The sequence below is a fragment of the Ovis canadensis genome, chromosome 2 (assembly GCF_042477335.2).
Source record: "Ovis canadensis isolate MfBH-ARS-UI-01 breed Bighorn chromosome 2, ARS-UI_OviCan_v2, whole genome shotgun sequence".
In the NCBI taxonomy this organism is placed as follows: Eukaryota; Metazoa; Chordata; class Mammalia; order Artiodactyla; family Bovidae; genus Ovis; species Ovis canadensis.
The window spans coordinates 211817685-211841664 of record NC_091246.1 but is presented as its reverse complement, the minus strand read 5'-3'; the positions used below and the strand labels follow the sequence as shown (position 1 = coordinate 211841664).

General features: G+C 40.5%; 1 non-coding gene across 1 annotated transcript; it reads right to left on the bottom strand.

The window, feature by feature from the left end:
• Positions 1-17892: 17892 nt before the first annotated feature.
• On the bottom strand, positions 17893-17997 carry LOC138434864 (U6 spliceosomal RNA). The gene has a single exon (XR_011254927.1). It is a non-coding gene; the product is annotated as a U6 spliceosomal RNA (small nuclear RNA).
• Positions 17998-23980: the final 5983 nt, after the last annotated feature.

Here is a 23980-nt window from a genome sequence, read left to right as displayed (position 1 = left end):
CCAGTAGAAAGCCCAGGAGGGATTGCTTGGACCCCTCCGTGAGGCTTTTCTTAATTGCTTAAAGGGTAGAAGTCATGAAAGATATCAAGAAAAGAAAAGGGGTAGATCTCACTTTCACACATATGGTGGGGTAAGCCTATCCCGTGGGTGCATGCTAAGTCACTTCAGTCGTGTCCAACTCTTTGAGACCCCATGGACTTTAGCCCACCAGGCTCCTCTGTCCATGGGATTCTCCAGGCAAGAATACTGGAGTGGGTCGCCATGCCCTCCTCCAGGGGATCTTCCCTACACAGGGATCAAACTGACGTCTCTTACGTCTCCTGCATTGGCAAGTGGATTCTTTAGCACTTGGGAAGCCCCCAAGCCCACCCCAGTGTTGTTGAAATGGACATGTTTGTTGCATGATGACTGTGTGCCTGGCCCTTGCAGACATTTCTCCTTTGGTGCTCACAACAGCCCTGTTATCACGTGCACCAGGTCTCAAAGCTGGACATTTTTGCACTTCAAAACACAGACCCACCGTTACCTGAAGCTCAGGCTTAGCCATCCCCTTACATCACTTTTCCCAACTCTAAACCCAATTTTAAATTTGAATCAAATTTAGCAATTTAATCCTCTGATGCTGGGGGGTGAGGTGGGGTGAGGTTCAAGAGACAGGTTTAGGAAACTTTCTTCTTAGGCTCTGCAGAAGAAAACCATATGCAAACGCCAAGTGTTACTGGATTAAAGAGAATACATTTCAAAGGGAGTAGTTATCTTTTCAGGATTAAATGCCCTCCTTTTTAAAATCCTGGGTTTGAAGTTTTAAACATAGACAGCCAGTTTGGAGGAGTGCTGGCTGAAAATAGATGTCTCTTCCTACCACATACCACCCTAGTCTTAGCCCTGTATCCCCATGTCCAGGTCGCTCTGCTACAGTCACACCTGAGTCACCATTTTTGGACAGATTCTGTAGACCCCATGAATGGCCTGTGGGCACCAGAAATCCAGTACACTCACAGGAGTCAAAGATGTTTACAACGTGAATCAGCAATTAAGAGTAACATTCTGCCCCCGCCCCCAAAAGTCACATCTTTCATACAAGCAATACTAATTATGCTGTTTAGTTTTGGTTTTCCAAGGCAAATGACAAGAAAAATGTATAACCAAGGGAGTGGTTGACAGAAGTGAAGAAATATGAGACGACTAAAACTGAGAACAAAAAATAATGAGAAAAATGATTAAAAGAACTGAATTGTGTGTCTTGCTTTACTGGTAATGAGCCTGAACTAAGTGAAGAAGTTGCATGTATTTCTGGAACCTACAGGAGAGCTGGGGGAAGTAGGTTCCTCCCAATCTCTTGCTGGAATTTGTTCCCAAACTGGGTGGATAATATAAGAACAAGGAGTGAGAGGGCTACCTTGGGACCAACCCTCATTGTGGCCCCTCAAGAGAAGCTGGCCATGTAGACAATTTCTGCTTCCCCCCGCCCTGCCCTTAGATTCCACCCTGTCTGGACTTATCTGGAATTTCATACCCATTCATACTCACATATTCATTACCTCACTCCACCCCCTTTCCTTAGACCTGTTGAATAAGAATCTACCTTCCACCCAACATTAGTTTCCTGCATAACAGATTACCCCAAATTGGGTGGCTTAAAACCAACAGCAACTCCTTCTCTCATGGTTCTGGAGGCCAGAAGTCTGAAATCTAAGGTGTTGGCAGGACTGAACTCCCATTCAAGGGTATAAGAGAGAATCCCTCACGGCCTCTTATGGCTTCTGGTGGCTTTAGGTATTCCCTGACTTGTAGCCACAGAACTCAAGCCTCTGCCCTGACTTCGCATGGCCCTCTCCTCTTCTCTCTTTGCCTTTCTCTTATATGAACACTTGTCTTAGGATTTCGGGCGTGCTCAAATAATCCAGGATGATCTCATCTGGAGATCATCTTGACTTACTGACATCTGCAAAGACTCTTTTTCAGCATAACATCCCACCAGAGGTTTGGGGTAGACACATCCATTGGTGGGAAGCCATCATTGAATCTCTTCTAAATTCAAAGATTTCTTACACCCTAGGTAAGAGAATAATTAAAAAGAAATCCATTCACAACCCACCAAGGCATTTTGTAGGATACTTTTTCTTGCCTCTCCAGTTTTCTTACAGGCCAAAACTGTTTAAGAGCATAATTCATTTGTGATCTCCTTCTCAGATCTTCCCTGAAACTCACAGTCCATTTGGCCTTAAGGTTTTACATATTCAGCTCTCATTCTAGTAGGTATATCTTTCATAATCCTTCCTTTGTTACTTTACTATGTAGTTCAATTTAGCTTTCCAGACCAGTGGTTGTACATCCTGGTTTGTCTGACAGTCCTGATTTAAGCCTGTTCATCTCAGTGTCCTCTCTGGTTGGGACACTCTTTAACTGTCAAAATCTTGGTTTGGGTGATACCCCTTAGCTGGATTACTTTCCTTTTTGAAGGGAGGATTTGAAGGACAACTGACAGAAAAGACTCTGTTTAGTGTGTGATGAATGATGAAAGGGGAGAGGTCTTTGTCTGAGCTTGTACATTTGGAAGCTGAAACAGGAGTGGGAAGATCTGAAAGAGAAAGGCATGCACCGAATAGGTCACAGTATAGATCAAGACCAGACTTCAGTGACCTCACTCCTTCATTGACTAATAGGAGGATATCAGCATCTCCTAACAGCTCCAGGTCTCAGTTTCCCTGTCTGACATAGTCTAAGAGCAATTAGCTTCTGAAATTTGAGCCTCTGATCCAATCTTAGTATTTGATTTGGTGAAATACAGTCTTTACAAGTTCGCAAGCACAATGCTTCCCTGAATGACTTGGTGACAATTTAAGAAGCCTTTTTTCCTCCTTTACCCAAGGAAACAAGGGATTCTGTATTTCAGGGAAGATGCCCATAGAATAATGACCTTCACCTCTTTGTCTCTAGAAACACTCAAATCGTAAGGAGCTGTGTAAAGAGCTTGGCATATTGTTCAGTTTGAAAGAACAGGCTTGACTTTTTTGCACCACCCTCACAATCCAGTCAATCATCCAAGGGAGTATGAAATGGTTTCTTAAAAAGGTTAAAATACCCCTCCCTCTTGACCCAGCAGTTTGACTCTTAGGTGTTTGCCCAAGCCTTAGAGAATCTGCTCCTTTTCTCCTTCATGCTCCTGCCTTTGGTCACTGTGATGCAGCCCCCTCCCCACCAGAGTGTCAAATTTGTTCATGCACTGGGAGCTGGCCAAGTTTGTTCTGCCCAAAACACAGCACTCACCATCTTCTCTAAGGAGTTTCCCACATAGCTCAGTTGGTAAAGAATCCACTTGCAATGCAGGATACCCCAGTTAAATTCCTGGGTTGAGAAGATCCCCTTGGGTAGGCTACCCACTCCAGTATTCTTGGGCTTCACTTGTAGTTCTGTTGGTAAAGAATCCACCTACAATGCAGGAGACCTGAGTTTGCTCCCTGGGTTGGGAAGATCCCCTGGAGAAGGGAAAGGCTACCCACTCCAGTATTCTAGCCTGGAGAATTCCATGGACGGTATAGTCTGTGGGGTCACAAAGAGCTGGACTCAACTGAGCGACTTTCACTTTCACCATCTTCTCTTGCTCAGCTGACTCCTCTGTCTACTCCAGGAGGGGCAGCATTGAGGGAGATGGGCTTAGGTCCCATTTAGAGTACAACTCTGCCACCTTTACTCGTGGCGTCCTGTGCTTTCCCTCATGGAGCCCTCACAAGGATTGTGAAACAGGGTTTAGAGTGATTATTTGCCTACTGCTGCTGTAATGAATTACCACAACCTTAGTGGCTTAAAATAACACAAATTTATTATCTTACATTTCTGGAGGTTAAAAAGCCAAAAAAGTGTTTCCCTGGGCTGAAATCAAGGTGGCAGCAGGGCTGTTTTCCCTCTGGAAACTCTAGAGGAAAATCTGTTTTCTTGCCTTTTCTAGCTGCTAAAGGTCATATTGGAGAAGACTCTTGAGAATCCCTTGGACTGCAAGGAGATCCAACCAGTCCATTCTAAAGAAGATCAGTCCTGGGTGTTCTTTGGAAAGACTGATGCTGAAGCTGAAACTCCAATACTTTGGCCACCTCATGTGAAGAGTTGACTCATTGGAAAAGACCCTGATGCTGGGAGGGATTGGGGGCAGGAAGAGAAGGGGACAACAGAGGATGAAATGGCTGGATGGGATCACCGACTCGATGGACATGAGTTTGGGTGAACTCCGGGAGTTGGTGATGGACAGGGAGGCCTGGTGTGCTGCAATTCATGGCGTCGCAAAGAGTCAGATACGACTGACTGAGCGACTGAACTGAACTGAACTGAACTGAAAGGTCACATTCATACCTTGGCTTGTGGCCCCTTCTCTCTCTCCCAGATCTGTTTTGTTATCACATCTCTCTTGAGTCTTGTCCTCTTACCTCTCTAAGGACCTGGTAATGACCTTGGACCCACTTGGATAATCCAGTGGTTAATCCAGTGGATAATCCTTGGATAATCCAGGCTCATTTCCCCATCTGAAGAACCTTAACTTAATCATATCTACAAAGTCCCTGTGACTGTTTTGCAAGTCATATTTACAAGGTCCAATAATTAGGACGTGGAAATCTTTGGGGGGCATCGTTTGGCCTACCACATTTGTGTTCTCCCTAAATATGAAGCTCCACTTCATATCTCCACTGAAGATAAGGAGCACGCCTGTCTTGTCCACTGCTGCACTTGGACTACCAGCAGGTGCCTTGCACACTGAAGTGCTAAATAATGCATTTGCTGCACAAAGTAACAGCATTGGAGCCACCTGCAGGCAATTGACTCAGATTTTATAATTCCATTTTCAGTTTTCTTTCCAATTGTAAGACTAGACTGTATTTTGTAGCTCTGTAACCATTAAGGAAAGAGGGCCCATTCTACCTAAACCTTCTAGCTTCACATCAAAATTGTTCTAAAACCACCTGTTCCATGACTCAGTAATTCAATATTTTTATCTATAGTTTTTCTACTTTAAATTATCTTGACTAATTCATCTAACACTTAGGACCAAACTCCCTTGAACTCCTCCTACTTTAAAACTGTTCTCCCCTGCCTTCATGAATGCCACATTTTGCATGAGTCATTTGCATCCTCCAGCCCAACAGGCTTCAAAAAGACATTTGCCCCTGAGTGTTTCTCCAAGTCAGATTTCTTCAAACACTATTTCCAACCTCAACAGACCATTTTATTAGCAACTCTATAAATGGAATACCTGCTCTCAGTATTCTTTGTTCAATTTATTTTATTGAACTGTAGATGACTTGTAATGTGTTAGTTTCTGCTGTACAGCAAAATGATTCTGTTGTGTGTGTGTATATATATATATTCTTTTCCATATTCTTTTCCATTATGGTTACAGGATATTGACTGTAGTGTTCTGTCCTATACAGTAGGACCTTGTTTATCCATCCTATGTATACCAGTTGGCATCCGCTAACCCCAAACTCCCAATTCATCCCTCCCTTATGCTGTCTCCCACTTGGCAATCATCAGCCTGTTCTCTGTGTCTGTGACTCTGTTTCTATTTCATAGATAGGTTCATTTGCGTCACATTTTAGATTCCACATATAAGGGACATCATATGGTATTTGTTTTTCTCTTTCTGACTGGCCTCACGTAGTATGATATATATGGCACATATTTTTCATCCATTCATCTGTCAGTGAACATTTAGGTTGTTCCCACGTCTTGGCTATTGTGACTAGTGCTGCAATGAACAATAGGAATACATGTATCTTTTGAATTAGAGTCTTGTCCAGTAGACTGTCGTATCATATGGCAACTATATTTTTAGCTTTTTGAGGAGCCTCTATACTGTTTTCCATAGTGGATTTGCCAATTAATATTCCCATCAACGTTGTAGGAGGGGTCCCTTTTGTCTACACCCTCTCTAGAATTTATTATTTTGGGGCTTTGAGAATACTGTTCCAAGGGCCAGATGATGGTACAAAAAAAAGTAGAATAATTTAAACTCAATTTTATGAGTATTGTTTTAGCTTCTGCCATATTGAGAATCTCTCAAGTCAGGAGAGGGAAAGAAGAGGTGGAGAAAAAAGGGTGTGTGTGTGTGTGTGTGTGTGTGTGTGTGTGTGTGTTTAAAGCAGGGATACACTACAACTGCATATTGAACCCATTTCTAAATGGAAACTTTCGTAGGTAAGTGAAATAAGTGAACACTTTCAATCTACTAAAAGAAAAAGAAAATTATCAGTCAAACCAATTCCTCAATGTCATGTCATCAAGAAAGGAAAAACTGGTTATCTAAAGTTTTTTTTTTAATAGCTGTCTTGATCCTATATAGGCACAGTCCGATTTGAAAGTATTATTCAAAAGAATCAAACAGATCTGAGACACTGTTAAACTTAGTGCTGCTCGTGAACATCTTGTTTCACCTGTTCTGGTTTGAAATCTTGTCTTAGCTTGTTTCATGAGGACCTTATGAAGCATTCCCCCTGCCCCGCACCCCAGAAAATGGAGCAATACAGTCGTTAAGCCCATTGTCTCCTCCCAGCCTTGCCCAGACTCACAGCACAATGCCTGGACACATGAGGCTGCAGATTGTTATTCACTGCTCACAGAGAGGCCAAGTGAGTTGGGATTAGCCTCAACAATGCACCCTGCTATTTGCTATTTGGCCAGGAGCAAGGTTCTCATCCAATACAATGCTTGTGCACGTTCAGCTCATTGCTTGTCTGTGCACATCCCCACACACAGGGAGGACTTTTACAATCCAAAGTGACAACCGTGTGTCCTTGGCTCTGTTCCCGCCAGGGACAGGAAGGAGACTTATCTGCTCTCTGCATTCTATCTCCTTAGCTGCTGACCCTCTAATGCATTTATCGGAGCAAAAGACTTGAGTTTTCTTGTACTGTTTATACAGACATCTTGTGCTGGTTATTAAGGCATTTTCATTAATAAAGAAGCATTTTGACTTTACCTCAAGTGGGCACAAAGCTATCCAGGCATGATGACAAGAAGTTCACTGGATCAATGCTAGAAAATTCCTTCAAGCAAAGGGAAATCAAGATGAAGAGAAATATGGCCAAGAGAGTCATATGTGGGGTTTCCCAGGTGGTGCAGTGGTAAAGAATCTGCCTGCAATGCAGGAGACTCAGGAGATGTAGGTTCAATCCCTGGGTCACAAAGATCCCCTGAGGTAGGAGATGGAAATCCACTCCAGTATTCTTACCTGGAAAATTCCATGGACAGAGGAGCCTGGTGGGCTACACTCCATGAGGTCACAAAGAGTCAGACATAACAGAGTACATATACAAGGCTGTGTTTCTGAATGTAAGCAAAAAGTTTGAAGAATAGACTTAAGTTTTATAAAAGAACAAGACTGTTGCATTTAGAGTGCTGAAATTGTTATAAAATTTCTAAGTCAAAGTCTTGTAAAGTCTTGCCTCCCTTCAGTCCTTATTTGATTAGATCCCTTTTAGGGGTGAGGGTAGACAGTGAGGGACTCCTGACTCTTAGGAAGCCAGTGTTACTACCAGTACCTGCCAAAGAGCTATCATTTTAAGTCCAAATATTTATTCCAGCAACAGAGGCTGACAGAAACTGACCATCATTCTGAATTTAGTACCAACAGGTATGCAATGATCACCAGTGTGTGAAGAAGCCTCTATATGAGAAGTTTACTCACCCAAGTTATCTCCTTGTTGTGCCTAGAGCAAAACTCAACCCTTCTAATCAATACCTATATTACTTTCCTATTGCTCCTGAGACAAATTGCCCCACCATTTTAGGTTTTAAAGCACAGACTTAGCATCTTATAGTTCTAGTGTCCCAAAGTCCAAAATGGGTCTCTTTGGGGGGTGGCGGAATCAAGGTTTCAGCAGAGTTACTTTGTTTCTGGTCTGGAGATTCTAGGAGGAAATACTGGGTTGGTCAAAAAGATCATTTGGGTTTTTTTCTGTAAGATGTTATGAACTTTTGGGCCAATGCAATACATTTCATCTCCTTTTTCAGCTTCTAGAAGTTGCCCACAATCCTTGGTTCATGGCCTCGTCCAGCAATCTCACACCTCTGACACCTACACCCATTGTCACATCTCCTTTTAAGACCCTCCTGTCTCTCTCTTTCTCTTATAAGGACCCTTGTGATTACATTGGGCACATTCAGATAACCCAGATCATGTCAAGATCATTAATTTAGTCACATGTGTAAAATCCTCTTTGCCGTGTAAGGTAATACAGTCACAGTTTCAATGATTAAAACTTGGACATCTCTGGAGGCTATTATTCTGCCAAACACAATACCCTTTTCCATATACAAACTGGAAGTTATTAGACATTTCTGTATTTAACTCTTCCTGCTCTACTCATCTCAACTGACCACCTGAGCCTTCTTTTCACCAAAGTATTTATTTGTAGCTTTCTGCTCCTTTATATGATTGAAGCTTCTTGAAAAAGCAGATGCTGTGTTCTGCTTACTTATTATTGTATTCTTCAGGATCCTTAGCATGATGAAAAAAATGTCAATAAAATGGACTTACTGAAAATTTAAAACTTGCTCATTGAAAGACATCATTGAGTAGTAGGGCAAAATTAGATGGAATTTCTGCTTCCAGTGAACATCTAAATAACAGGGACCAGATTTACCTTCCTTCCTGAAACAGCTAAAAAACTGGACAATATATATGGCACCATGGTAGGGAAGAGACATTGAGCCCTGAGAAATGGGAAATATATGCATAAGCCCAATGCTTGCCCTGATTTGCTCCCTGGAGGGGTTTCTGTCTGAGGCAGAGAGAAGGGGATAACAGGGAGATACATTGATGGAGTTTATGTGGACAGAGTTTGCAGGGCACAGAGTGGGAGGAGAGAACAGAGATCTGTAAAGGGTCCTGCTTGAGTCTTCCACTAAGTACTGATCAGAGCAGGTTTGTAAGGAAACTATCAAGGTCTGGGGAAAGAGCTCTCTGAAAAGATTAGAACAGTGCCAGGAGCTCACTCAAAGCCAGAAATGGTTCCTGTTCTCACCACATAGAGTAGAAAACCTCATAATTCATGGGGCATCAGGTAGAGTTCTCAGAGTCTTAGCGTAAGTTTTAAGACAAACGTACCCTAGAATAAAGTCTGCTTTAGTTCCACATCAGTTCAGTTCAGTTCAGTCACTCAGTCATGTCTGACTCTTTGTGACCGCATGAATTACAGCACAGCAGGCTTCCCTGTTCATCACCAACTCACGGAGTTTACCCAACTTCATGTCCATCAAGTCAGTGATGCCATCCAGCCATCTCATCCTCTGTCATCCCCTTCTCCTCCTGCCCCCAATCCCTCCCAGCATCAGGGTCTTTTCCAATGAGTCAACTCTTCACATGAGGTGGCCAAAGTACTGGAGTTTCAGTTTCAGCATCATTCCTTCCAAAGAAATCCCAGGCTTGATCTCCTTCAGAATGGACTGGTTGGATCTCCTTGCAGTCCAAGGGACTCTCAAGAGTCTTCTCCAACAGCACAGTTCAAAAGCATCAATTCTTCAGTGCTCAGCTTTCTTCACAGTCCAACTCTCACATCCATACATGACCACTGGAAAAACCATAGCCTTGACTAGACGGACCTCTGTTGGCAAAATAATGTCTCTGCTTTTTAATATACTATCTTGGTTCCACATAACAAAGCTCAAAAGCAAATTCTGAAAGAGTTAGTACTGTTTGTAAGTAACTCTACTGCATCTGGAACAAAACTCAAAAATATTAAAGAAATACAACAATATCCAGCCAATGAAAATGTAAAATTCACAATGTTTGCCATCCATTCAGAAATGAACAGAATTAACATTCCGAAGAGGTCAAGTATGACCCATAATGAGGACAAAAATCAATCAATAGAAATTGATCTAAGAAGTATACATATAATAGAATCAGTACTGTAGATAAGACATTAAAAAATTATTATGACAGTATCTCATAAGTTCAAGAGGCTAGAGGAAAGATTACACATGAAAACTAGTCACAAAAAAAGACACAAAAAGACCCAAATTATCTTCTAAAGAGGAAAACTATTGGGTTGGCCCAAAAGTTTGTTAGAGTTTTCTTTAACAGCTTACAAAAAACCCAAATGAAATTTTAGGCCAACCTTATACCATATCTGATATAAAAAACACAGTAGATTAAAACACTTGAGGAAAAAAAGATTAGTGAACTTGAAGACATAGCAATAGAGCTATCTAAAATTTCAAATTCTGAAAGATGATGCTGTGAAAGTGCTGCACTAAATATGCCAGCAAATTTGGAAAACTCAGCAGTGGCCACAGGACTGGAAAAGGTCAGTTTTCATTCCAATTCCAAAAAACGGCAATGCCAAAGAGTGCTCAAACTACCGCACAATTGCACTCATCTCACATGCTAGTAAAGTAACGCCCAAAATTCTCCAAGCCAGGCTTCAACAATACGTGAACCGAGAACTTCCAGATGTTCAAGCTGGTTTTAGAAAAGGCAGAGGAACTAGAGATCAAATTGCCAACATCTGCTGGATTATCGAAAAAGCAAGAAAGTTCCAGAAAAATATCTACTTTATTCACTATGCCAAAGCCTTTGACTGTGTGGATCACAATAAACTGTGGAAAATTCTGAAAGAGATGGGAATACCAGACCACCTGACCTGCCTCTTGAGAAACCTCTATGCAGGTCAGGAAGCAACAGTTAGAACTGGACATGGAACAACAAACTGGTTCCAAACAGGAAAAGGAGTGCATCAAGGCTGTATATTGTCACCCTGCTTATTTAACTTCTATGCAGAGTACATCATGAGAAATGCTGGGCTGGAGGAAGCACAGGCTGGAATCAAGATTGGTGGGAGAAATATCAATAACCTCAGATATGTGGATGACACCCTTATGGCAGAAAGTGAAGAAGACCTAAAGAGCCTCTTGATAAAAGTGAAAGAGGAGAGTGAAAAAGTTGGCTTAAAGCTCAACATTCAGAAAACTAAGATCATGGCATCTGGTCCTATCACTTCATGGCAAATAGATGGAGATGGAAAGAGTGGCTGACTTTATTTTTTTGGGCTCCAAAATCACTGCGGATGGTGAATTCAGCCATAAAATGAAAAGACGCTTACTCCTTGGAAGGAAAGTTGTGACCAACCTAGATAGCATATTCAAAAGCAGAGACATTACTTTGCCAACATAGGTCTGTCTAGCCAAGGCTACGGTTTTTCCAGTAGTCATGTATGGATGTGAGAGTTGGACTATAAAGAAAGCTGAGCACTGAAGAATTAATGCTTTTGAACTGTGGTGTTGGAGAAGACTCTTGATAGTCCCTTGGACTGCAAGGAGATCCAACCAGCCCATTCTAAAGGAGATCAGTCCTGGGTATTCATTGGAAGGACTGATGTTGAAGCTGAAACTCCAGTACTTTGGCCACCCGATGCGAAGATCTGACTCATTGGAAAAGATCCTGATGCTGGGAAAGATTGAGGGCAGGAGGAGAATGGGATGACAGAGGATGAGATGGTTGGATGGCATCACCGATTCAATGGACATGGGTTTGGGTAGACTCCAGCAGTTGTTGATTGACAGGGAGGCCAGGCGTGTTGCAGTCATGGAGTCGCTAAGAGTCGGACACGACTGAGCGACTGAACTGAACTGAAAAATAAAATCCTCAGAGAATTTTTTTTTTTTTTAGTTTTTTATTTTTTAAATTTTAAAATCTTTAATTCTTACATGCATTCCCAAACATGAACCTCCCTCCCACCTCCCTCCCCATAACATCTTTCTGGGTCATCCCCATGCACCAGCCCCAAGCATGCTGCATCCTGTGTCAGACATAGACTGGCGATTCAATTCACATGATAGTATACATGTTAGAATGTCATTCTCCCAAATCATCCCACCCTCTCCCTCTCCCTCTGAGTCCAAAAGTCCGTTATACACATCTGTGTCTCTTTCCCTGTCTTGCATACAGGGTCGTCATTGCCATCTTCCTAAATTCCATATATATGTGTTAGTATACTGTATTGGTGTTTTTCTTTCTGGCTTACTTCACTCTGTATAATCGGCTCCAGTTTCATCCATCTCATCAGAACTGATTCAAATGAATTCTTTTTAACGGCTGAGTAATACTCCATTGTGTAAAAAAATTGTAAATAACATGAACAGAGCATCACTTGACAGAGGGGACAACTTTAAACATCAAGCATACATCTAATTGGAGTCCCCAAAGCAGAGGAGAGATTTTCAGTTCTGATCTATTTTGAATAAAATTTCTAGGAATATTTATATAATATGTTGATGTATGCTTTGAATTCTCTTGGGTACAACATCCAGGAGAGAAACTGCTGGGTCCTAAGGATCATATAAGTTCAACTTAAAAAAAAAAAAGTCAAATACTTTTCCAATGTTGTCTTATCATTTTATACTCACTCCAGCAATGTATTAAAATCCCAGTTCTTTTGCATTCTTGCCAATTTATTTACATTATTACATTTAAATTTTAGCCATCCTAATGTTGGTGTAGTGATATCTCATTGCAGTTTTAATTTGTATTTCCCTGGTGATTAATATTGTTGAGCCTCTTTTCATAGGCTTATTGGTCCTTCATATATATTTCTTTATGAGATGTCTTTTGAAATCTTTTCCCTATTGTTTTATTGGTTGTTTCTCTCCTTATTATCAAGTTGTAAGAGTTATAAGTCAAATATAAGTATTATAAATATTTTCTTCTCATCTTGACCTTTATCATTTTTAAAAAGGTATCTTTTTAAAAAGCTTTGTTGAGATGTAATAGACATGCAACAACTTACACATTTTTTAAATAAACAGTTGGATCAGGTTCAACATATGTGTCCACCCATGAAACACTGATTCCAATTGAGCTAATGGACATTTCCATCAAAGTCAACAGTTTCCTGGTACCCCTTTCTGAATACTGCTTTACTACTCTTCCATGTCCATCCCCAGGGAACTATCAATCTTCTTGGTCATTATAGATAACTTTGCATTTTCTATATTTTGTATACCTAAAATCATAAGTATTACATCTTTTTGTAGCTCTTTTCCAATAGCATAATTGTTTTCAGATGCATCCACATAGTTTGCATGATAATATTTCTTTTCTTTTTATTGCTGAGTACTAGTCCATTGCATAAACATTGCACAACTTATGTATTGATGAGCATTTGAGCAAATTCCAGGTTTTGGATATTAAAAATAAATCAGATGACTATTTATATAACAATCTCTGTATGCACATATGTTTTCATTTCTCTTTGGTTTAAAATCAATGACCTCAGCATCCACTTTAAGATACAGAAAAATAAAAACAAATGAAATGTATGATGAACATTTGAAAAGAAACAGTAAAGATGAGAGCCAAAATTAATGAAATTAAAAACAGAAAAACATGGATACAATTAATAAAGACAAAATTTGGTTTCTCAGAAGATAGTAAAGTAATAAACTTCTAGCAGACTGACAGACTAATTAGGAAGAGAAAACACCAATGGCGCACACACACACACGTATGTGTCTGTATATATGTGTGTATTGGGTTGGCCATAAATTTCATTCTGATTTTTCCATAACATCTTGAGCTTCACTAGATGAAGAATGCCTGCTATTCCAAAAATAGTATAAGAACATGAAGAATGAAGACTCAGAATAGGAGAAAATATTTACAAATTGTGTATCTGATAAAAAGCCTATGTCTAGCATATAAAGAACTCTCAAAACTTGATTTAAAATAAAAATCCAACAACCCAAGTTAAACACTAGCAAAGATTTGAACAGTCACTTCATGGAAGAAAGCCATTATATGGATGGCAAATAAGGACATGAAAAATGCCGATCATTAGTCATTAAGTGAAGTCGCTCAGTCGTGTCCGACTCTTTGCGACCCCATGGACTGTAGCCTACCAGGCTCCTCTGTCCATGGGATTTTCTAGGCAATAGTACTGGAGTGGATTGCCATTTCCTTCTCCAGGGGATCTTCTCAACCCAGGGATTGAACCCAGCTCTCCCACATTGTAGACAGACGCTTTACCGTCTGAGCCACCAGGGAAAGGAAAATGCAAATCAAAATCACAGCAAAATATAATCATGTTCCTATTAGAATGTCTACAGGTAAAAAGGTGGGCTATGTGAAGTATTGATGAGGATGTGGAAGAACAGGGTCCCTCATAAGCTGCTGGTGGGAATGTAAAATGGTGCAACCACTTTGGAAACAGTTTGTCAGTTTCTCAAGAAGTAAGTACACATCTGCTAAATCACCTAGCCATCCCACTTTTACCTAGCTTCTAATACACAACTTTAGGTCTGCACATTTGGGTAACACAAACTTCGGAGGGAGCTTCAAGTTTGTGGTTCAGTTTCCTTCACAAGAAAGTGTTATTCAGAGGTTTGACATAGATAAAATTCTGTCAATGTGACATTGTCATTCCTGTCAATGTGAGGTTTCCTGTTGCTGATTGAAGAGCCATATACAGCCTCTAGGTTGAAATATAATTTTATATTTTCCCTAAATCACAGCATTATTTGAAGAGTAGTCTTCATTCATTCAACATTTATTAAATATCTGTTCTGAGTAGTAAATGTTCGGTCCTCCATGCTTAAGGAGGCATAAAAGCCTTAACTAAAGCTCTAAACAAAATGTTTTTTTAAAATTAATTTGATCACTTTTAAACTCCCTTTCAGTTATTTTGCACATGTATTAATTGTCTATTCATCATCTACAAATCTTTTAATAGCTCAACTACTTTTGAAACATTTTTTTTTCCTAGCCTAGTTCAGTTCTTACATTATCATCTCTGATTCATATTTTCCAGTGAAAAACTATTTTTAATTAAATATATCTTCCTTTTAGAGTCTTCAAGACAAAATTTCAGCAAGCAGGAACCTGACTGATACTTCAAACCTGAAGATGAATTCAATGCCTGTTCTGTTTATGTAAACTTGTCTTCAGACATGCACAGTAGCTGGGTTCACAGATGAGCAGAGGTGATATGAAAAACACACTGGGTCAAGCCTCTATCATGAGATCAAGGAAAATCAGTTTTCTCGCCAGTAAAAACAGAGTAGCATGTTTTCAAATCTCACAGCTCCCAGCGAGCCCTAGTGTCTCCCTTTGGTCTGTGAAGCAGTTAAACTCACCCTCTCCTGCTGTTGCGACAGGCTTTGTCTACGCCCTAGCAGCACAAATACCAAAGGAAAATGGGACCAGTAGCTGCTTTCCTTGCTTTGGAGAAAACAGACATGATTTCACAGCCAAAAAAAAAAAAAAAAAGACACCTGATCTTTTTAGCCCCTTTTGTTTCTTCTCCCCAAGTTTTACAGCTCTTTTTATCTGTTTAAGAAAAAAACAAAAAGTTGTACACACATTTTCAAAATGTGATGCATAATACAACTTCATACATTTAGGAGGCTGACAGCTGCCCTCTGAGGCACAGCCTGACAGCCTAAAATCCAGAAATCAATCATTTAGATATAGTGATGCTCTGCTTTTGCTCCTGGTATGTACTGCGGCACCCAGGAATCACTTATTTGAGATGTGCCATCGTAACTCTGATAGATTAAAGCACCACATCCAGGAAACAATTGTGTTGAGGGGGGAGGGGATGCTCTCATAGATCTGCCATGTTACAGCCCAGAATCCAGCAGCCAACCGGGCAAGTCTGTGCTGAATCGGAGCTTCCAGAAACCTGTGAAGCAGCAGGATGACAGCTCTGTTCTTCAACAGCCCATTATGAACTAATTAGCATACATGAATTGCAGATTTGAAGCATTAAAGTGATGTACAAATCATTAATTTTTTGTCAAATCCATGTCATCCTTGTGTATGCCTTCCTATTTTAATGTTGCATGACAGTGAAAAGAGGTACAATCCTCTGTATATAAAGAGGAGAGATTTGGTGTAGCTGATATAATGAGATCTATTTAAACACTATGTATTTTCTAGCTTTGAATATATCTACTTGGAAAAATGCTACACTTGTCCCATTAGGGTTAATTGTAAAAGGATGTTAATATATTCAAAACCCCAGGGGTGGTTCTACATGTTGTCTGAGTGAAACAGGAGATGTAAGACCAACTTCACATTTAAGCTTGCTTTTTAAAAAGTCCTCTTTCTGATGAATAAAGAGAGCCATAAAATCTTTCTCACTGACTATGGAAGGTGTCACTATTCAGAAAGGGAGCTGAGCTTTGGGGTGGGTGAGGGCTCCAACACAGCAGATCTATTCTCATTAACCCAATGCCAAACTTAATTTATAAAGATGTACAATGCAGTGCAATGGAAAAGGGAAAATAACATCAAAGCTTCTTTTTACACTGGAAAAGGCTTCTAAATATTAATTTGTGGGTTTTTTGTATTGTCTCTGTGTATTTAATTGCTAAAGCTATTTGTACTTAAGCAAATGCTTGGTGTATCATTTGAATTTCTTTTTTTTCTTATTACAGTGGAGTCACAATGCTTAATTTGTTAGTACTGTAATAGTTGTCATGGAAACAGACTCTAATGTTACATATAAATATGTATGTGGTATGTATATACGAACATATTACACATTTATAGTGCGAATGATTATAACTTGATACCAAGAGCATATTTGGAAGATTTAGCTCTCAAGGAAAATCCTAATTAAAAATACAGTTATACTTTATGAGCTTAAAGATACTGGTCACAAACTCAGATCTCCTTTTCCTCTGGGAAAAACGCAAGTTCTGAGGAAAGGGGAGATGTTTGCTCTCTTCATGTGGGGTCTCTTCTCCCTGAAAGCAGAGTCATATATGCCTAGGGTTATGAACTCTATAGATCTTTTTCATCTTCCCACTTCCTTCCCTACCAAATTTTTTTTAGCCTCAAAAATTACATAAAATGAAAACCAAGACCAAATCCTAGGGCAGATCCTTTTCCCAAAACCACTCTTATTATCAAAAGAATACAGAAGGATGCACTGAGGAAGGAGCAGTAGAGGGTGAGATATTCCATGTTTGTGTTAGTAAGAGAGGTGACTTCATAATCGTGAAAAATATGTACATATGTAACACTTGAGTTTGGCATTTCATGCAACTCTCAGTAAACATTGAAGATCGATTTGTACAGTCTTCATTTTAGAGGTAAGGAAGCTGAGGCTCAGAGTGGAGGAGTGAAAATTGTCGTGAAGTTTAGATTTACCAAAGCCTATGCTCTGTACAATGTCACGTTGCTACTTTGAGGCCTTCTTTAGTACAAGGACCCAGAGCCATAAGTGTTCTTCTTCCAGGCTTATTAACATCACATCTGGTCCCTGATACAGCTGAAGCTAGGTCAATGAAAATGATATGTCTTATGCTGGAGATAACTTTGGTAGTAAACAAAGAATAAACCTGATCCAAGGGGAGAATAGCAAGCCTACCTCAATCAGTTGGTATTGTCTTCAGCTTCCTGTAACAATAACAACAACAATAATAAAGCTACTGCAGCTTAATTAAACAGAGGTTTATTTTTTGTAAATCATCACAAATCCAGAGATAGACAAGCTTAGGCTGGTACAGAGACTTCTCAAACCTATCAGGGACTTGGCAGTTAAGCAGTTGTTTATCTTTCTGCTGTGCCATCCTTAGCAAAAACTTATAATCCCCAGGCTCATGAGATGGTTGCTGCCCCACTGGACATCACAACTACATCAGGCAGGGAGAAGAAGAATGAATAAAGGGAAAATGCATGGAGGGCAACAGTCCACAGGGTTGCAAAGAGTTGGACACGACTGAAGTGACAGCATGCATGCACACATGAGCCAGTAGGGCTCTCCCTCCTCCTCTGTCTTCCTCTCTCTCTCCTTTTGGTAAGGAAAAAAAAACCACGGTTTTAATACTTGATTCTACACATTGCGCTTTGACTCATTTGTTCTCTTGGTATTAGCCAGTGAAATATCAAATCTTCTGGGAACTCTGCAAAATGACATACTCTGTATGTCATCCTTGTACAGGGGCCATGCTACTCTCTATATTGTTCCATTTTTAGTATTGCCAAAGCAAGCCCAAGCTTGTACTTTTTTAGCAACAAACAATAACTTTTCAGGAAGCCCTAACCAAAAGACTGTGCTTACTTACACATCACTGGACAATCTTGGGTCATATGGCCAGCCCATAGAGGCAAGGAAGTCTATGGAAGTGAATCATTTTAACTGAGCCTACTCTTGCCCTTAGTAAAATGGGAAGTTCCATTAGTAAAGAATAGAGAATGGTTGTTAGGCAGGCAATGAGCAATGGTCATCTCCTGTGGTAGATATTTCCTTGAGACTTCACCAAGAGTACACACCAGTGTAGAGAAAAATATTAAGTGGATATTCAAGCATATGCTTACACACCATCTTGGCCCTTACTCATTTTCTTACTATTTCTGGAATCTTCAGTTTCCATCTTCAGATGTCTCCTCTATTTAATTCTTCAAAGTTGGAGTATTGATATTTGCCTTATTGACATTTAAGTATTGCCTTCTTTGCTTGGTGCCTCTATTCCCCATGTAAGATGGCAGCATGTTCACAGTTTGAGGGATCTGATTTTTCACCAGCTGCACAGTGGGCAGTCAAAAACTAAGGATTCATAACAGAACTGGGTTAAACTCAATTTCACTTCTTATAACCTGAGGGACTCTACCCAAGTTTCTTAACTTCTCTGAAACTTAGTTTCCTAGTATGACAATAAAGATACTAAAAATGCCTTCCTCAGAGGGTTTCTGGGCTTCCCTGGTGGCTCAGAAGTTAGAGCGTCTGCCTGCAATGCAGGAGACCTGGGTTCAATCCTTGGGTCGGGAAGATCCCCTGGAGAAGGAAATGGCAACCCACTCCAGTATTCTTGCCTGGAAATCCCATGGACAGAGGAGCCTGGTGGGCTACAGTCCACGGGGTCACAAAGAGTTGGACATGACTGAGCGACTTCACTTTCACTTTCTTTCTTTTTCAGAGGGTTTCTATGAGGAGGAAGTAAGTCAGTGCATATAAAACATATAGAGGGATGTCTGACACATAGCAAAGATTAGATTGATTTTAGCTCTTATTGTTATTGTTGTTGCTGCTGCTATTAATCAAGTTGACCTGGATTTAAATCACTGATATGCCATTTTCTTAGTTAAGTTACGAAACGTCTTTGACTCTGTTTAATTGTCTAGAAAATGGTCACTGGGTCATGTAAGAGATGGTAAGTATGTAAAATATATGACAACTGTTACTCAGTTGTGTCTGACTCTTTGTGACCCCATGGACTGTAGCCCACCAACCTCCTCTGTCCATGGAATTCTCCAGGCAAGAATCCTGGAGTGGGTAGCCATTTCCTTCTCCAGGGGGTATTCCTGACCCAAGGATCAAGCCCACGTATCCCACATTACGGGCAGATTTTTTTTTATTACTGAGCCACCAGGGAAGCCCTGAGTATATGACAAAATGACCAATAAATAGCAAGATTAGTAAGTACTACTAGTTGCCTGTCACTCCATTTCCCTACTGCCTTGCAGCTAGGGGATGCCAAAGTCAATGTAAGTTTAATTCCCTAGAGAGACTTTTCCTTCCGAGTAAAAAGGCAAAAACTTATTTTGTGGAATCTCTTTGCTCTCTATGCTTCCCCATCAGATGCTTGGAGATACTCCACTCATCTTGAAAGCATGGGGGCAAGGGCCACAGACAAATGATGTTGGAGCAGGAAGATAGGCTTTGGGTCCCAGATTGCATCACTGAGGCCTAGTACCAGCTTTAGATTGCCCAACTCTAGATGTATTATATGAAAAGAAAAAAACCTTAGTTGTTTAAACCAATATTCCTCAAGCTTTATTTTCAGTTCAGTTCACTCAGTCATGTCCAACTCTTTGCAACCCCATGGACTGTAGCACGCCAGGCCTCCCTGTCCATCACTAACTCCCAGAACCTACTCAAACGCATGTCCACCGAATCGGTGATGCCATCCAACCATTTCATCCTCTGTCATCCCATTCTCCTCCTGCCTTCAATCCCTCCCAGCATCAGGGTCTTTTCCAATGAGTCAGTTCTTTGCATCAGGTGGCCAAAGTATTGGAGTTTCAGCTTCAGCATCAGTTCTTCCAATGAATATGCAGGACTGATTTCCTTTAGGATGGACTGGTTGGATCTCCTTGCTGTCCAAGGGACTCTTAAGAGTCTTCTCTAACACCACAGTTCAAAAGCATCAATTCTTCGGTGCTCAGCTTTCTTCACAGTCCAACTCTCACATCCATACATGATTACTAGAAAAACCATAGCTTTGACAAGACAGACCTTTGTTGGCAAAGTAATGTCTCTGCTGTTTAATATCCTGTCTAGGCTGGTCATAACTTTTCTTCCAAGGAGCAAGTGTCTTTTAATTTCACGGCTGCAGTTACAATCTGCAGTGACTTGGGACCCCTCAGAAATAAAGTCTCTCACTGTTTCCATTGCTTCCCCATCTATTTGCCATGAAGTGATGGGACCAGATGCCATGATCTTAGTTTTCTGAATATTGAGTGGTAAGCCAACTTTTTCACTCTCCTCTTTCACTTTCATCAAAAGGCTCTTTAGTTCTTCTTCACTTTCTGCCATAAGGGTGGTGTCATCTGCATATGAGAGGTTATTGATATTTCTCCTGGCAGTCTTGATTCCAGCTTGTGCTTCATCCAGCCCAGCATTTCTCATGATGTACTCTGCATATAAGTTAAATAAGCAGGGTGACAATATATAGCCTTGATGTACTCCTTTTTCTATTTGAAATCAGTCTGTTGTTCCAGTCCAGTTCTAGCTGTTGCTTCCTGATCTGCATACAGACTTCTCAGGAGGCAGGTCAGGTGGTCTGGTAATCCCATTACTTGAAGAATTTTCCACAGTTTTCTGTTGTCCACACAGTCAAAGACTTTGTCATAGTCAATAAAACAGAAGTAGATGTTTTTCTGGAACTCTCTTGCTTTTTCGATGATCCAACAGATGTTGGCAATTCATCTCTGGTTCCTCTGCCTTTTCTAAATCCAGCTTGAACATCTGGAAGTTTTATTTTACATGCAGCCTAACACAACCCCTGATGACATTGATTTTAGCTCTATGGAAATTGTATTAACAATCATCATCATCATCTCTCTCTATATGGTTCTAGGATGTCCACATCCGTGTTAATTACCAAAGGGTTTGATCAGGGCTCCATGGAAGAAACTTAATCTGCAGAAAGTATTGCTTAAGACTCCTTGGGTCTTCAGTTCTCATGAGGGCGGTAGAGGAATCTTAATTGCCTCTGGAACTTGGAGACAAGGACCATGCAGTAGTCAGAACAAACCATAGAGTCCTGAGGGGACTACTCCCCCAGGACAGCCTTGTGCATCCATTGAATCCCACTGAATCCCTCTGGGTCTGGAGTCTGGAGATCTGTGAGGTTTATACCATAAACACCTGGGTGACATTAACAATATCTACTTGGTGGCTAAAAAGAGATCAATGCTGAGTGAAGGGTAATGTTGCAAGGATTGTTCTGTGGATAATGTAACCACCACTAGAGATGAATGAGGAGTGACTGTGTTGAACACAATCTCTTCACCGGTTTATATTAAAAATAATCTTCTGATCAAATTTAGTCATACATAAAGGTATATATTTAACATTTATTATGAAGCAGGCACCAAACAGCACATATAACCAAGTTTATAAGTTTAATGAAACTTCAGCTATTGGCCTTTTAGGTTGCATGCAATGTTCACTTGAAGCAGAAATGACCATTTTCTAGAGGCAGAGTTTCATTAACCTCATAGTAGATATTAGGCCCTGGCATCCTGAAGACTAAGCCAACGGCCAGGCACAGGACAATCTAAGAACAATATCCCTAAGGGTACAGGTCATGAGGTTTTCTAGATTTTTACTCTGTTTATACAATGGGAGAGGGAGTCTTTAGAATATGTTATACAATCCGTGTATCTTTAAATTCACTATTTGCACCAGTTAAAACCCATTTCTAATATTCCTAATGCAAATTGACAAGTCATTAATTTTACCAATGAAAATCCATTTTTAACAGACATTCTACTAATTAAGAATACTCTGGTGGTGGTGTTGGAAGGCTAAGACAGCTAAATCCTTGCTAGGAAGCACCCCTGGAGAGTGAAATTTCTTAATAGAAGACTGATGACACATAGGGTTGACATTTTGATTGGGGCAAACGATCATCCTTCAAGTGTAGCTTAAGCTGACTGATATATCCTAACTTTATACTCCTTATAAACTAAACAGGATGTTTAAGTTACACACATTCTATTAAGCAACTCATATAACTAATAAAGGACAAAATCAGACTTGGCTCCTCTGACTCCCCAGTTTGAAAGTTCTTAGTACTATTGCATCCTAACTTGACATTAATTCTACAAACAGTCCAAACTCATTACCCTAAGAAGTAGCCTATTCTAAGTTAGCCTATTGTCAAAAATTTTTCCACTTAAAGTAAAAATAGCAGATTTAGTTGCTGCTGTTTATCTTGGAGCATCACTGTAAATGGCATTAAGGCAGAATTTTTTAAAAAAAACAGAGCATCAGGTAATGAAAGTTTAGATTTGTAAGATGTGGTCAAATGTCAAATAACAAATCATTGACTATTAAAAAATAAGAGAAAACAGGATAAACGTTGCTGAGAAGTTCAAAGCAAACTTTGTCTATCATCCCTCTTCTATTTTGACACTGAAATGTCTGTCTTTTGCAGGCCTGCTCTGATTTCATAACCATTTATGTTAACCTCTTTGATAGTTTTTATTATTATTATTAATAATAAGTGACCACACTGTGTATGGCTTCTAATTTATTTTTCCAGAGGAAATTCTGGGAAAACAAAGAGTTCCCAAATATGATTACTGGTTTGTAGTGGTATTGTTTACACCAATGATCTCCAACCTTTTTGGCACCAGGGACCAATTTTGTGGAAGACAATTTTTCCATGGAGCAGGGGTGGGGGGATGGTTTTGGAATGATCCTCATAAGGAACCAGCAACCCATGCACAGGTGGATACGAGTGATGGGGAGTGGCTATAAACACAGACGAGGCTTCACTTGCTGCTCCCTGTCACTCACCTCCTGATGTACAGCCCAGTTCCTAGAAGGCCAAGGACCAGTACTGGCCTGTGGCCCATGGGGTGGGGATCCTTGCTTTATACTTTTGAAGAAGCCAAGACAGATCCTGCTGTGGGGATGCAGGGGTCATCTGAAGGAATAAAGAGGGTCTACACTGTCATTCCCATGCTTCTTCCCAGCTGGGCCTGGAGACCCAGAGGGGCCAAGCTCCCACAGAGGCGGGGCCTTTCAGGTCCTACACATGCTTCTTGGCTATATGGAAATGTGTTCAGGGTTCTTCGGCTTTTCTTGTTTAGGTAAAGCACTCTCAACTGTGATCTTATGTTTGCTTGATGGCTGTGGAGGTGAAGGCTGGAGATTGCCAATAAAACATTTTGAGAAGGTCTTGTTTTACTGGAGAATGAGGTTCAGTAAGCATGAGTACATCAACTGAAGCTAAAACTGTGACGAAATTGTTGGATTTCTTGAAGGAGTGGTGAGGAGTAGGTAGCATTAAGCTACAGCTAAAGAATCTGGTACTTCCCCACACCTCCCTCACCAAAACCATCCAAACAAACGAAAACAACGCTGTACTATCTCACACTTTCTCCATCTGTGAAACGAAGATAATTCTTCAGTCTCCTTCATGGCAATGACAAAATAAAAGCTCCTATAAAAGGCTTAGTTAGACACTAACTGTGAAGTCAATTCTTAATGATAATCTACTGAAGTCTTTATTGCTTCATCTTCTAGGAATTAAAAACCACTGGGCCTTCCTTGAAACCCTCCACTGAGAATAGCATATGGCTCCTAGAGTCTGTGCAATTAAGTTCCTGGAGAGGAGGAGGCAGGGAAATTGTCGACCTCTGAACTGACAGATGAAAACAAGAAACAAACAAAAAGATAGCTGATAGGTAAACAGGTTAAATGGTTAAGCAGTGACCCATCTGAGTACTGGTTCTTTCTCTATTAAACCT